Source organism: Solanum dulcamara, chromosome 7, assembly GCF_947179165.1.
Source record: "Solanum dulcamara chromosome 7, daSolDulc1.2, whole genome shotgun sequence".
Taxonomy (NCBI): domain Eukaryota; kingdom Viridiplantae; phylum Streptophyta; class Magnoliopsida; order Solanales; family Solanaceae; genus Solanum; species Solanum dulcamara.
Genome location: NC_077243.1, coordinates 21,512,835 through 21,528,007, shown reverse-complemented (window position 1 = coordinate 21,528,007; position 15,173 = coordinate 21,512,835). Strand labels below are relative to the sequence as shown.

Genomic DNA, 15,173 nt, shown 5'->3' with positions numbered 1-15,173 from the left:
TATGTATCAAGCTTTGCTACTTCTGATACATCTAGTTTATGTATCAGATTCTTATGTATCAAGTTTTAATGCTTCTGATACATCGTGTTTTTGTATCGGATTTTCATGTATCAAGCTTTACTGCTTTTGATACATCTTGTTTATGTATCGAATTCTCATGTATCAAACTTTAATACTTCTGATATATCCTCTTTATGTATCAAGTTCAAGTTGTATTTAAATCATTTATATGTCAATTTTATTTTTTTAAAAGTTGTGTATTCCTTTTTTTTGCAGGGATTGTGGTGTTTTCCTGGCTATTTTTGTTGAATATCTTAGTGATGAAATTTCTATTCCAACTACTGCACTACATGCCGAATTCTTTCGTTCAAGATATGCCGCACTATTTTGGAATTATAGTTGTCGAAAAGCCAAGGATGGTTATGTTAGCAAAAAGGATGATCCAAAAAAATCTAAGAGAGATTTTATCTCTCCTAGTCAAGTAGGACCAATGGACGTCGAATAGTTTTTTTTTTGAATTTTATAGTAGTAGAATGTACAATTATATTTTTGCATCAATAGTAAATATATTTTTTTGGCTATTCAACAATTTAGTAGACTTTTAAGTTTTTCTCATGTATCAAACTCGAATATAAGATGAAAGTCTATGTATCATATTCTCATATATCAAGCTTGACTACTTCTGATACATCTTGTTTATGTATAAAATTCTCATTTATCAAGCCTTACTACTTCTGATACATTTTGTTTTTGTATCATATTCTCATGTATCAAACTTGTTTGCTTCTGATACATCTTGTTTATGTATTAAATTCTCATGTATCATTCTTTAATGCTTCTGATACATATTTTTTATGTATCAGAATCTCATGTATCAAGCTTTAGTGCTTCTGATACATCTTATTTATGTATCAGATTCGCATATATCATGATGTAATAATTTTGATACATCCTGTTTATGTATCAGATTCTCATGTATCAAACTTTACTTCTTCTGATATATCTAGTTTATGTATCAAATTCTCATGTATCAAGATTTAATGATTCTGGTACATCTTATTTTTGTAACAGATTCTCATGTATCAAGCTTTAATATTTCTGATACTTGTTGATTTGAAATCTTAGAAGCAATTACAAAGTTGATCAACAATAACATAACCCCGTGTTTGCCTATACGTGGCACGATCACTGCCTCGGGTGACCTTATCCCGTTGTCCTACATTGCTGATTTGCTCACTAGTAGGCCTAATTCCAAGGCTGTTGGACCCAATGGTGAGAAACTTAATGTTGAGGAAGCTTTTCGCGTTGCTGGAGTTATAGGTGGATTTTTTGAGTTGCAGCCTAAGGAAAGACTTGCACTTGTGAATGGTACATCAGTTGGTTCTGGTATGGCATCAATGGTCCTGTTTGAGTCCAATATTCTTGTTGTTATGTCTGAAGTTTTGTTAGCGAGATGAATAGCGATATTCATCTCGATTCACTTGATGAAAATTGAATTTTTGATTGAATTTTTTATTCGCAGTTATGCTCTGTTTTTTGAGTTTTTCTTTCTCTTCATAATTGTTACATTTTTTAAGGATTATTTCTCTTAATTAGCACGGTAATTGATTGAAACAACCAATCCTAACTTAAATTATGTTACTATCCATAAATAAATCAACAACATTAATTATTATACACCCAAAACGTGATGTATCAGAAGAACCACTAATGTATCAAAAATATGGGAAAATCAGGAAAATTGGGTAATTTAAAAAAATGAGGGATAATTTGTAATTAGGCTGTTTTTCTATAGGATTTAGGTAAAGTATACTTTAATTAAATCTATATTCACTGGACTTTAATAATTAATCCAATTATATTAATCCAATATATATTAATTGAGTGAGTACCTTTTAATAAATGATTACTATTTTTAAATATATTTTTTAATTATTACCATTTATAACAATATATAGCAATACTATGTATTTTATCAAATTGCCTCTCTCTCGCTCTCTCTTTTCTTTCTTCCTCTCGCGCTGTCACGACCCCGATCCACCGTGACTGGCACCCACAATACTTATTACAGTGGGAGAACTATTTCTACAGCCCAACTTATCAACTTAAAAAATAAATATTAAAAACCTTGCAGAAGTAGGAATATAATCAGAAAATAATACTTAGTTCCCATAAACTCAGCCAACAATTTTAATAACTACGAAAATGTAAAAGTCAACACATCCTAGGAACTGAAAGTCGTCTGTACCAAAATTCTAACCAGTGTCAATGTAAGAAAATGGGAAACACTCCCCAAATAGAAGTCAAACTACTAAAACAATGTCTAATCATCTGAGTCCCAAAAGAAAGACTGAGATTAATGAAAAAGTTCATGGCAGCATGACAGAATAGCTTATCCTTGGACTTGAACAAACTTCTAATCTTCCAATCGAGGTCTCTCCGCAGCGGGCTGAATATGTCCTGTACTCAACAAAAAAACAGAGCAAGAGTAGTATCAGTACACAAAGACAACGGTGTACTGGTAGAATCATGCGGTTAGACAGTAAGCGAATAATAGACAACTAAATTCAACACAATAGGCATATGCAGATACGAAATAAGTTAATCAATCTCAAGTTCAACTATTATTCAACAATATCACAACTCAAAAAGTTCCACATGCTATAACTTCACACCAAGGTCCTCTTAAGGGACCTACAAACAATCAAACTTTGTGTCGAAATATGACACCCGATCTAAGTATGTGTCAGAATATGACGCTCAACCCAAATACATATTGAAACGTGACACCCGATCCAAATTATATGTCGGAACATGACACCCGATCCCAATATATCACAATCACAAAAACATTCAATGTTTACAACATTTATACCATCAAGAACAGGTTCATCACAATAACATGCAACAAGTGATCATTTCACACATAATTTAGCATGTTTTTCTATTCATATACGTGCATACATATCATGAAGCAATTTAACAAGTATATGAAATACATATGGGAGACTAGACCATCAGCTACCTCAAATTTAAGCTTTCACAATCTTACAATGCAAGAGCCTTCTCTTCCCGGATTCGTTCTTCTCGTTCTTGGTCTAGAAAATATTAAATACACATCAAGGATCAATACAATGGCCTAACTATCAGCAAAAATATAACACAATTTCACTCTCTAGGCCAAAACCATGATCCTAACCTTACCGTAGGGCTATTTTCCATCATAGATTTTTAGCTCAAACCCTCCCCTAATGATTATCACCATACTTCTACTTTCTAGGATTCAAAGTATGAATCAAGGGAGTAAAAGCTTTACCTTAAGTGTGAAAATCCATAGAAAATTAATTAAAATCGCCCTAGGTCATCTCTTGGGGTTTTAGAAACTGATTGTTGCAGAAAAGACCATTTCTGGTTTTTTTCATGACTTAAGTCACGACTGTCCCGCTCTGGTGGGACAAATGCCGCTCTAGAGGAATAATCCCTCTGTAGCGGGATATGCGAAAATAATGAGCTCAGATTTTGTGCTTCAAGCCCTCATTTCTCAACACACCCCTTCCAAAGATTCATTAAAATTATACCTTTTATGCCAAATTCGATTTCGAGAGTTTTACTTACCTGAATGTGATTCCGTGAAGCCGTAAATGCTCTGTATCATCTTGGCTATTATTCTATCCAATTAAATTATAGATTTGACCTCCCATAATTCACGTGATCACCCTAAACTTCACCTGACTCAGAATTCGTCCAAATTTGGCCTACGCTCAAATTTTCTGAAGTTTTCTGCCCCAAAATCCTTCCTTATTGGACCATTCCTAACGACGAAAAATATTATACCTCACACTTTCGATACATAGGAATATTTATTTAGATTTTCTAAAGCTACCATGTGATCTGTGTTACCCATGACATTATCAAATAAGTTTAAGAAAGAGAGGATGATGCAACACCCCATATTTTGCATAAGCTAGCTCTATTTGAGTAGTGATGAGTGGAAGTAGGTTTGGATGGATTTAAGAGGAATTGAAGGCCAAGTAATGAGTCATGGTAGTTGACCTACTTGCGTAAGCTACCGATTTGGATATTGTACATAATCAAGCTACTTGAGTATATGTCGATCTTATGTAGGAAGAATTACGTATGTTTTTAAAGTGAGACGAGATTATGAACCTAAAAAAAGGAGAAGTAGGTGATGCACCTACGATAAGTAGGTAATGCACCTACTTAGAAAGTGGGCCCCACCAAGCCACATGGCAACAGCTGGTTGGAGCATGAAAGAGGTGGCCCTATGGAAGTTGGACATGTATCTCCCTTAGGGTTGGGCAAGTGTAGGGGTTAGACATGTGTCACCCTTAGGGGCTGACATGTGTCCCTTCAAAGATGAGATATAAAGTCATTTTATGACTAAGAACAAGTCCTTAAACTCATCCTTTTCTTAACATAACCTTAGAGAACCCTAGGGAGAAAGAAATAGAGTTCTAACAAGGGCAAGGTTCGGCCCTAGCTGCTGCAAGGAGAAACCGTAAGTCTTGCTCCATAAATTAATTCTCTAAGGTAATCTCGACCCATTGGAAAGTGATTATCTACGTGGGATTCATTTTTTATCATCAAGATTTGAGAATTTTAGAGAGGAAGAGCTACGACTAGGGCTGCTCTGAGGTAAGGTTTCAAATTTTGCTTCGTCAATTAATTATTTAAGGTATTCTTCAATTAAGTAACGGTGTTTAATAGCATAAATTAATTATTGGGGCAGCAAGAAACTCCAATGAGAAGTCCACCATCTTTCAACAAGTTTTGAAAGCTTATTTATTAAGGTATGGCTTGATTACCTCTTCACATGTTTGAGTAAGGGTTTAAGCATGTTATGGATGTGTAAATATGGGTTGGAAATGTGAAAATATGCACGTTACTGTTAAAGGGTGTTACAAGTCGTGTAGGAGTTGTGTTGATGTTATTCTAGTTGGCTTAAAGTTTAACTAGTGTCGTTGTTATTGTGGTGTTGTATTTGAGGGTGATTTGTACATGTTAAAGGGATGAAAATATAGCTATATATGAGTATAAGTGCTGCTGGTTTCAGCCATGTTGTGTCCCTTCTGTGTGGTTGTAATTTTACAAAATAAAGGTCGAAAACCGTATTTTGGAAGTCGTGGTTTTAGGTGGACTGTTTGGGACTTGTTTTGGCCAATGTTGAAGTAGTTTAGTTGTATATGGATGGTGGTTATTGTAGTTGGTATGGCTGCGTCAATTGGAGGTTAAATGGAAGTTCGGATTGGGCAAGTTATATAGGGAACATGCTCCTCGATTTTCGATAACTTCTCAACTAGTCGACATACTAGTCGAGAAGCGTGAACAAGGAAGTGATTCCTAAGGATAATTGATTATAAATTTAGAAGCTGGAAAGTCTAAGGTTCTTAATGATAATGTTATCTTTGTTTTAAATAGGTTAACGGAATAACGAAGCAGGCTTGGTTGCGGTTGGTCTACCAAAGGTATATAAAGCCTATCTTTTTTTTTCTTTCGGCATGTCTTAGATATAAGTGAAATGTAATATGCACTTTGAGGGTAATTCCATTCATAAGTTCCGAATATAACTCGTGACCCGTATTCACTTCTTAAAGTTAAAACTCTTGAAAGTAGTTGAACTACCACCCTCGAGTCTTCTATATGTTAAATAGTAATTAGAGGTATAAGCTCCTGTCCCTAAAGACTCTACAATGACAGATGTCTCTGATTTCATAAGCTTTTTAGCATTTTCATGTCTATAATTCCTGAGGCTCCATTTTATATGATCCCTAGTGACATCTACAGGGTACTTCAGATAATGCCTACCCTGATCTTCAAGTGATGGTCACTTGATTACTTCATTGAGTCTTCGCTAATGATTTAAATTGTGTATTGTTATTCATTACTCTGCTCGTGTATACTGTAACACATCTTTCACTGAGTCCCGGGCCGGATATGTTATTATGTACAGTTTTACTATATCTTCACCGAGTCCTATAAAGGGATGGAAATGACCGAGTCCCATAAAGAGCCGGGTATAATATATGTACATGAATATGGCACCGAGTCTCAGAATAGGCCGAGTATGATATACAAACATGATTATGGCACCGAGTCCTAGAATGGGCCAGGTATGTTATCGTGCTTAATTTCTTTGCATTATTCACCGAGTTCTATAATGGACCGGGTATGATATATATGTATATGGATCAGGCCGTACGTTCCTCGACATATGATATGATAGGATGACATGATGATGTGACGATGGCTCCGGGCCCAAGATGGGTGCTATATGTTTCACCGAGTCCATAATGGGTTGGATATGATATATGATATGAGCATGCATGATTTTACTTCATAGAGCACGGGTACAGTGATTCTTTGGGTATCATACTTGTCTCCTAAACCTCTATTTCAGATGTGATCTTATTTATGATATGTTATGCTTTATATACTCAGTACATATGTCGTACTGACCCTCTCTCTTTGGGGGGATGCATTTCATACCTGCAAGTACAAATATGTAATTTGGGGACCCGCCAGCTTAGGATTTCCACTCAATAATTTTGGAGTGCTCTATTATACGAGCCTAAATTGTTGGTACTGATCTGTTGATGTATATATTCATTTATTCAGGCGTATAACGTGGGCACTATCCCGCCATATAATACCGTTAACACTCGTAGAGATCTGTAGACATGTGTGTGTGGATTGTATGTGGAAGTTCTATTCAGTTGTGTCTACATGATGTATTGTAAATGTTAATATGCTATGGCAATCTTGTCTTCTTGCGCGCCCTTTCATGATATGACTAGTAGTAACTCCTCAGGAGACAAATGAAAGAGGCTATATGTATATGAAGACATTATTACCCACTAGGGTTCTTACATATAGTTCTTATATCTGTTGTTACATCTGATAGTTATGTATACGGGGATCCAGGTTGGACCCCAGCCACGGCCTATGGGGTTGGGTCGTGATAGGAAATAGGTCGTTACACGCATTTTTTCTTCCTTTCTTTCTCTTTACACTCTCTCCGTATGAGCTCTCTTTCAATCTTTTGATACCATGAATAAAATTAGGGTTCTATCAAAGGTCAAAGAACTAAGATTTACATTGTCATTCGTAAAAAAGATAGTGCTATTTAATTTTATAGCCCAAAGAACTAGGGTTGCTCAATATATTGGAGAAATCAAGCAGTTTCTCATTTGTTTCTTAGACGTCAACAATGATTCTTATTCTAATGATGGTTATTTTAACTATCGTGTTCATATTCTAAGAATATTTGAAGAATTGATGATATAAAAATTTAAATACATGAATATGTGAATATATGAACATTGGAAGATATGATGGTTTGAAGATTTGAAGATATGAAGGTTTGAAGATAGGGAGATATGAAGATTTGAAGGTTTGAAAATATGAAGATTTGAATAAATAGGGATTTGAAAGTATAAAGATTTGAAGATTTAAAGATATGAATATGATTTTGAAGATTGTATTAAATTGGAATGATGTCTACAATTTGTATTAAAATGTACTGACCCTGTATTATATTGTATTATAAGGGGTCGTTTAGTTGGGAACAAGTTATCTCATGATTAGTTATCCTGAAATTAGCTATCTTTGGATAAGTTATCCCATCATGTATATGAAATAACTTATCCCATCACTATGGTATAAATGGTGGATAAGTTATCTCAAGCTTGACAACCTAACGAGACACCAAAATTTTATCTTTGGACTATTTTTTTATCCCAAGATTATTTATTTTTATCCCTCACACCAGATGATCCCTAAGTGTGTTATAAATTATTCTGGTTGGTATCACTAAGAAGGGAATGATGTCTGCAATATGCATTATAAATGTATTATTTATGAATAAAACATATATTATAGGTGTCTTATAAATTATTTTGGCTTGTATTACTAAGAAAAGAGTGATGTTTGCAATATGTGTTAAAACTATATTCTCTCTATATTGTAAATGTATTATAAGTGTGTTTTCTTCATTATTCTAGTTGGTATCAATAAGAAGAGAGTGAAATCTGCAATATATATTATAAATGAATTATTCATGAATTAAACATGTGTTATATGTTTTATAAATTATTTTAATTTTTATCACTAAGAAAAGGAGTGATGTTTTGCAATATATATATTAAAAATATATTGTGTTTGTATTCTAAGTATGTTGCATAAATTATTCTGGTTGACATCACTAATAATGGGATGATGTTCGTAATATGTGTTATAAATGTATTGTTCATGATTTTAATACAATTCTAATTCAATTATAAAACAAATCTAATACAATTTTAATATAATTCTGAAAACTTCATCTTCATCGAGCCTTAATCAAATGTTTATCCTAAAATCAATTCTAAATTTAATCAATTTCCCTTAAAATTGAGATATAAACTTCAAACGATATTTTCAATTATTTGTAAGAACAACCAATTCAAATTATTCACAAATTCATAAAATTCAAATAATGAATTCAAAGCTTGAAGCTTTTTAATGGCCATATATGGTGAACCCATGCTCCTATATTAGAAATTTGAATCCCAATAATAAGTAACAATTGAACCTTTTTCATTTTCATCAAATAAGAGCTCGAACAATAAGCAAAACAAAAATTTTGGTTTGTTAATCCTGAATAAATTTTGGTGGGTTAAGATGATATAATTCTTTATAATATATTATTTTGTACTAACTTTTTTGATAGACGAAACTCTCAATCAAGCCTATAATTTATATATGAAGCAAATGTTCAATAATAATAGCATCAATTCAAACGAGTAAATAGGGGAAATGATCAGTACCAATTCTCTATAAATACTATATATATATAATCCTTTCTTGTTTTAAAAATTGACAAAAATACAAAGAGAAAATAATAAATTTGTACCGATCACGATAAACAATAAATTCACCAAGGCCAAGTAGCTTTCCAAGAACTCATATATTAACGTACGTTTATATTGCTCCCTAAAAGTATCTGTGTGATTTGTGAAGTATCAAGTTACGTTGTTGTATATATTAACTAAGTGTGCCATATCTGTTATACCCCACACTCTTGAGCTCGAAATGTCGCTTAAGCTTCTTAGAAGTTATGAAGTGAGTTGGATAATTTACTACACTATCACACAACTCTAAAAAAAAAGAAGAATGCGATAACCCGTGAGAGGGAAGGTTGAAAATAGGGTCATGAATAGTTGAAAGGAGGTGGAGGCCAAATAACAAGTCGTAGGGCTCAATTTACCTACGTAAGCCACTAACTTGGAAGCCTTACGTACCTAAGCTACTTGAGTACATACCAAGTTTACATAGCATGGGTTATACGGGTTCTTAAAATAAGACGAGATTACGAATCCACGGGGAAGAGGAAAAAATGACACGTGGTAGCAAAAGGAGGTGCCACGTGGCAGCCTAGGAAAGTGCCACGTGGTGGCAGGTGACCCACCTGCTTGGGGTCAAGTAGGCGACCCACCTACTTGGGGTTGGCCCTACCAAGGACACATGGCAGCCACGAATTGGCTGCATGAATGTGTTGGCCCAATGGGGGCTGGACACGTGTCACCCTTAGGGGATGACATGTTACCTCTTGGTGAGACATATATATGTATGCTAAGTGACTATTAACTTTATTTCTCATCCAAACTTCATCCAAAAGGAGAGAGAAAATGTGGAGAAGAAAGGAGGCAGCCATGGTTTAGAGAAAACTAAGCTTTACACTTAGAACAAACAAGAAAAAGTTGAAGGAAAAAATTGAAAGGCAAGAAAGGTGGGCTACGGGTTTGAGCAAGAAAAATACGTAGAGGTGGCACAAACAGTTCGCCCCATTTCAGCACATCAAGAAGTTTTTGAGATGCAGCTTTGGTGAATTTTGGCCAATTTTGGGTAAAGTAAGATTTCTCCTTTCAATTTGGACTTTATGGTGTTGTTATGGATTATGTTACATGCCCTATAGGTGGCTAGAAATGTGAAAATGTCATAGAAATACTTAACGTCGAAGACAATCTAAATTGGAGTCGTTATAGTTAAATTGTCGTCGAAGTAAAGTGTTATGCTTGTGGTGTGCTGTTGCAGGTGTGTGGGGGTGTGTTTCAGGGCCTAAATGTATTCTAAAATGGGTGTGGGTGCTGCTGGTTTCAGCCACACGACCCCTCATTTCGTATAATTAAAGGCTTTGTAAAATAAAGACTAGAAACCCTATTTTGGTATAGTAATTTTAAGCGAGTTGGTTGGGGTTTATATTGTGTAATGTTGCCATGTTTTACTTGTATATGAGATGCAGGTTGTTGTTGTTGGTTGGTTGTAGTGATTAGGGATGTAATTGGAAATTCGTATAGGGCATATTATAGGGGAGGTGCTACCCAATTTTCGTTAACGCCTTAGCTAATTAAAAAACTAGTCGAGGAGACGAACAAGGAAATATGTTCCATGAATACTACGGTGCAACTTAAGGTGATGGAAAGTCAAGAGTGGTTGATATTCGTATTACTTCTATGTTGAATAGGTTCAAAGGATGACGAGGCGAACATGATAAAGAGTAACCTGTACGAGGTATGTGGAGCTTTCTCTTGGCATGTTTTGACATAAGTATGTACAACTTATCTATTCTCTTCTTTTGGCATGTCTTAGATGTAGACTATGAATGATGTAAGCTTTGGGGCAATTTCATTCTTAGGTTCTGAATGTGACTTCAGGACTCTTGATCACTTCTGGGTGTTAAGACTCTTAAAGTAGATAAACTCATATTCCTCGAGTCTTCTCTGTGACTATATAGTGATTGATTAGACAAAGCTCTTCTTTTTTTCTGAAGGCTCTAAGATAATTAATGCTCGGACTTCTATAAGATATTTCACATTGGTATATGTCTAAGATTTCCAAAACTCCTTTTTACATAGTCCTTAGTGACATTTAGAGAGTATATGTCAGATACTTCCTACCCCGATCTTCAAGTGATGGTTCGCTTGATGACTTCATTGAGTCTAAGATAATGATTTAAACTGTGTTTTGTTTCCCACTACTCTACTAGTGTATACTGTAACACTTCTTCTCCAAGTCCTGGATCGGTTATTGGATTCGTGCTTAATTCCACTGCATTATTCATCGTGCCTTCACTAGAGGGCCATGTACGTATGTATATATGTGATGATGTGATGATATGTTGTGATAAGGAGGTGATGGTTCTACGGATATGATTCAACGGATCCCTAATAGGGCCGGCTATATTGAAAATTTGAGCATGCATGATTTTACTTTCCCAGGTATAGGTTTCTGATTTGATATTCTACACCCTGCTTCTTTATTTCAAATATAATTCAAGTTGTGTTATATTTTACATACTTTGTACATATGTCGTACTGACCCCCCTTTCTTCGGGGGGCTGCGTTTCATGCCCGCAGGTACATATACAGGTTTTGGGAGTCTGTCAGCTTGGGATTTCGCTTAGCTCAGCTAGAAGAGACTCCATTGTATCGGAGCCTAGTTTTTTGGTACTCACCACTAATGTATAAAACTATTATGTCTATTCAGGGGTAAGGTGGGGGCCCTGTCCCGCCATATATTATCGTTAATATTTTTTAGAGGTCTGTAGACATGTATATGTAGATTATATGTGTAAGTTTTGTTTAGCTGAGTCTACAAGAAATGTTATAAAGGTTTATATGTATGGCAGCCTCATCGGCTTACGTGCCCTTTCAGGATGTGATCCAAATGAAAGAGACTATCGGTTTATGAAAATATTATCACCAAGTAGGGTTCTGTTGCATGGTATTATGTTAATTACAATTCAACTTGACCACAGGTGATAGACACGTATACGAGGGTTTAGATCGGACCCCAGTTATGGCCTATGGGGTTGGGTCATGACAAAAGTGGTATTAGAGCAGTTTATCTTTAGATTGTCTGCAAACCGTGTCTAGTAGAGTATTGATTATCTATGTATTGCACGCCACATCTATAAATAGGAGGCTACATGATATTTAGGATGTTACCTTTCTTTCATAGCTAAGATCGTGCTATATATCCGAGTCATAGGGCAATTCTTTATACTAACCTTGGACTTTAGTAGAAGGACGACATCAACAGAAGGAAGTAATTGACGACATGGGAAGTTACGAAGCACGCAGGTAAGTAAAGTAAAGACACAAAAGATATCTATTGGGTAAGGTATTGACATATGCTTGTAATGTAAGGGCGAATCCTAAAAGGAAAATAGACAGGAAAGTGCAACAGATGCAGTTCAAAGTGGGACATACGAGGTATATCCATTATTTCTATATTATTATTGATATTGAAAGCCCTATGTGGCTGCGATATGAGATAATATTGAAAGCCCCATGCGGCTGTGATATGATATGAATATATATATGTGTTGGCCCTGTGAGGCATTGTTGGTATTTTCTGTATGCGGGTTATGAGATAGTAAGAAGTATAGGGGAAACTTTGCCCGAATTTTTCTAAAATAAAAAGAAAATAAGATACAGGGCTGTAGGATGTCTTGAAAAGTCATGCCCATAACAAAGGTGTGATTTGGCTAAACCATGAGTATAGCCGACCTCAAGAAAGAAGCTAATTACTAAATTGATGGCAATGGGAACTAGGAGGTCGATATTGAAGTGGTAAACCAAAGTTGGAAAGGACTTAGAACCCTAGGGAGATGCGTTAGGGAGGACTGGTAGACTTGGACAGAACGGTATATTAAGGCACCGATTGACTTGAGATACACGGATAACCTGTGATGGGCTATTTTTAAAAGAAGTAACGGTATGATTAAGGCAAGGAAAATAGAATTGTGACTGATATAAAGTACTAATAAGACAACTTGGAAGATATTGAGGATGGGACCAACTAGGAAGGGCAAATGTCCAACGATTGGGTCTCATTTTTGATGAAAAGTACCATGCCCTCAACCCTTAGATGTGAACTAGATAATTTGTCCACGACTTGAGGATGAACCTGGGAAGGAACTAGGGAAGTCAAACACTAAGACGTATTGTGATGTTTAAAGGATTCTAATTTTCTTCTAATGGTGGTTGGAAAGTGCTCTATGACAATGGTTTATTAGTTCTCCACCGACTAATTGGAGAAAGAACTTCTAACAGAAGCACCCCAGAGAGATGTCACGAATGGAATATGAGTACAAATGTAAAGGTGTGGTATAACAATAAAGAGATAAAGTAAGACCGCTAGTAAGGAGCACTTGGTATGTGTTGACTAAGTTAAAAGCCTGTATTGGGTCCACAGTAAGGGCAAGGGGCATAAAGTATAAAGGAATGGTGCGTGTACACAACGTCGCCCCAAAAATAATGGAACCCTTAAGAAATAAAAATGGCAAACTTAAGGAATACATGGCACAACTTCCATTCATCCCAAGAAACAAAGGATATAGGTTGGGATAAAGCTACTACTCCGAGAGAACCTTGGACAATCATCGCTGGAATACAAGTGTTGCCTAGTTAAAAATTGGAATGACTACAAGTGTGTATCAACCTCTCATAAAGATAAGTAGAATGTGGCCTTGGATGAGTTGTTTCCTGGGTAACATTATTTAAGTATCGATTAGTAGATGAGATATCACCTTATGTATGGGAAGGCTTATGTCGCCTCGTGATTTAGCCAAGGTTCCGTACATGGATAATCAGGTGGGAAAAAATATGTAGAAAGACAGGGACATGATACAGTACCAAGTAGATTGGGGAAGGAGATTGGACGAAATTGAGATTGGACGTAGAGACATAAAGCAAGGTATAAGTAGACAAAAGTATAAATACCATCTAAAGGGGGAAAGCCAATGAGAAAATTGCAAGGGTAAGGTGGAGGCAACTGATATGACAACATATTTAAGATGGATGTTTAAACTCCAACAAGATCCCTTGCCGAACCAAGTTAAAAAGGTTTGAAAGCCACCAATAATTGGATAGAAGTTAGAATGGTATGTAAGACAGCGTTAAAAAGTTTTGACGAGACCCTGAATGATATAACACTAGAAGGTGGGTGAGTATAAAAAGAAAAGGGTATAACTATGAAAGGATATCGAATAACATAAGTGATACTATGAAGGAGGATAATGATATCATGCTAGACTAAAAGCCAAAATACTGGCTAAAGAGTTGGTCGCAAATGATGTTGCGATAAATAAATAACCAAGGAAAAGGAATAGAAAGCCTCATGTGGTAGAAGATGAGAAGAACATAGAGTGAATAGGGGCAGGGAAAGAAGTGCGACAAAGTGGGATTAGCGGGACAACGCTAAGGTATTTCTTGCATTCTCTCATATTCTTGTAAAGGTAAAGAATGACATGAGAATGTGTCAAGAAGGTTACAAGTGGGTGTAAGGAAAATTGTGAAATGGTTTAAATATGATGGACAGGACTAGCCGGTTACTATAGGATAGGCAAGCTTATATGTCAAATTCCTTTAAAACTATGCCAACTAATAATAGACAGAACTCAAAGCGGCTCTAAAGGTTATTATATGGACGAACTTTAGCGCTACTCAGTAGCCAACCCTAATGAATGGTTCGTACAAAAGGGGTTGAGTATAATAAGAGACTAGTGACATGGTCATAATCTACCCCTATACCGGTTGCAAGATACCAGAGTAAAGGGTAAGGAAAAATATGAAGACTAGCGAGACGATGTTAAGGTGAATCTTGGGCTAAGTTGAGTGCCCCACACATTATTGCAAGGATTACAATGAAATGCGACACTAAGACTTCCCAGGGAGGTCATCCATCCTAGTATTACTCTCGCCCAAGCACGCTTAACTTCGAAATTCTTATGGAATTTAGTGCGATAGTGCTGGTATAATCACGCGAGATGGAAGAATTTGAACTAGCGGCGGAGAAGCAATATGAGATTATGTACCTAAAGTACTATAAGTTACGTTGAGGGAATTGAAAAAAAAGGACTTAAGCAAAACAAGCAGGATTAGCTAATTACTAACTAATGGCACACTTGAATTCCACAGTTCTTCAACATGGTACCAGTTAATGTCATTTACGGAAGGCAGGAAGTAATACACGAGGTCAAAGATTCCACAATATGACCGGGGCTATAAGACTCACTTCGTACTCCATCGACAGATAACTCTGGAGGGAATGTTACCTGTGGATTAACGATATTAGCCCATACTCCTTCAATCAACGGCTACCTACTCAGC

General features: G+C 35.8%; 1 pseudogene; it reads right to left on the bottom strand.

The window, feature by feature from the left end:
* Positions 1 to 14,709: 14,709 nt before the first annotated feature.
* Positions 14,710 to 14,829, bottom strand: LOC129897975 (5S ribosomal RNA; annotated as a pseudogene).
* Between the last annotated feature and the right edge of the window lie 344 nt (positions 14,830 to 15,173).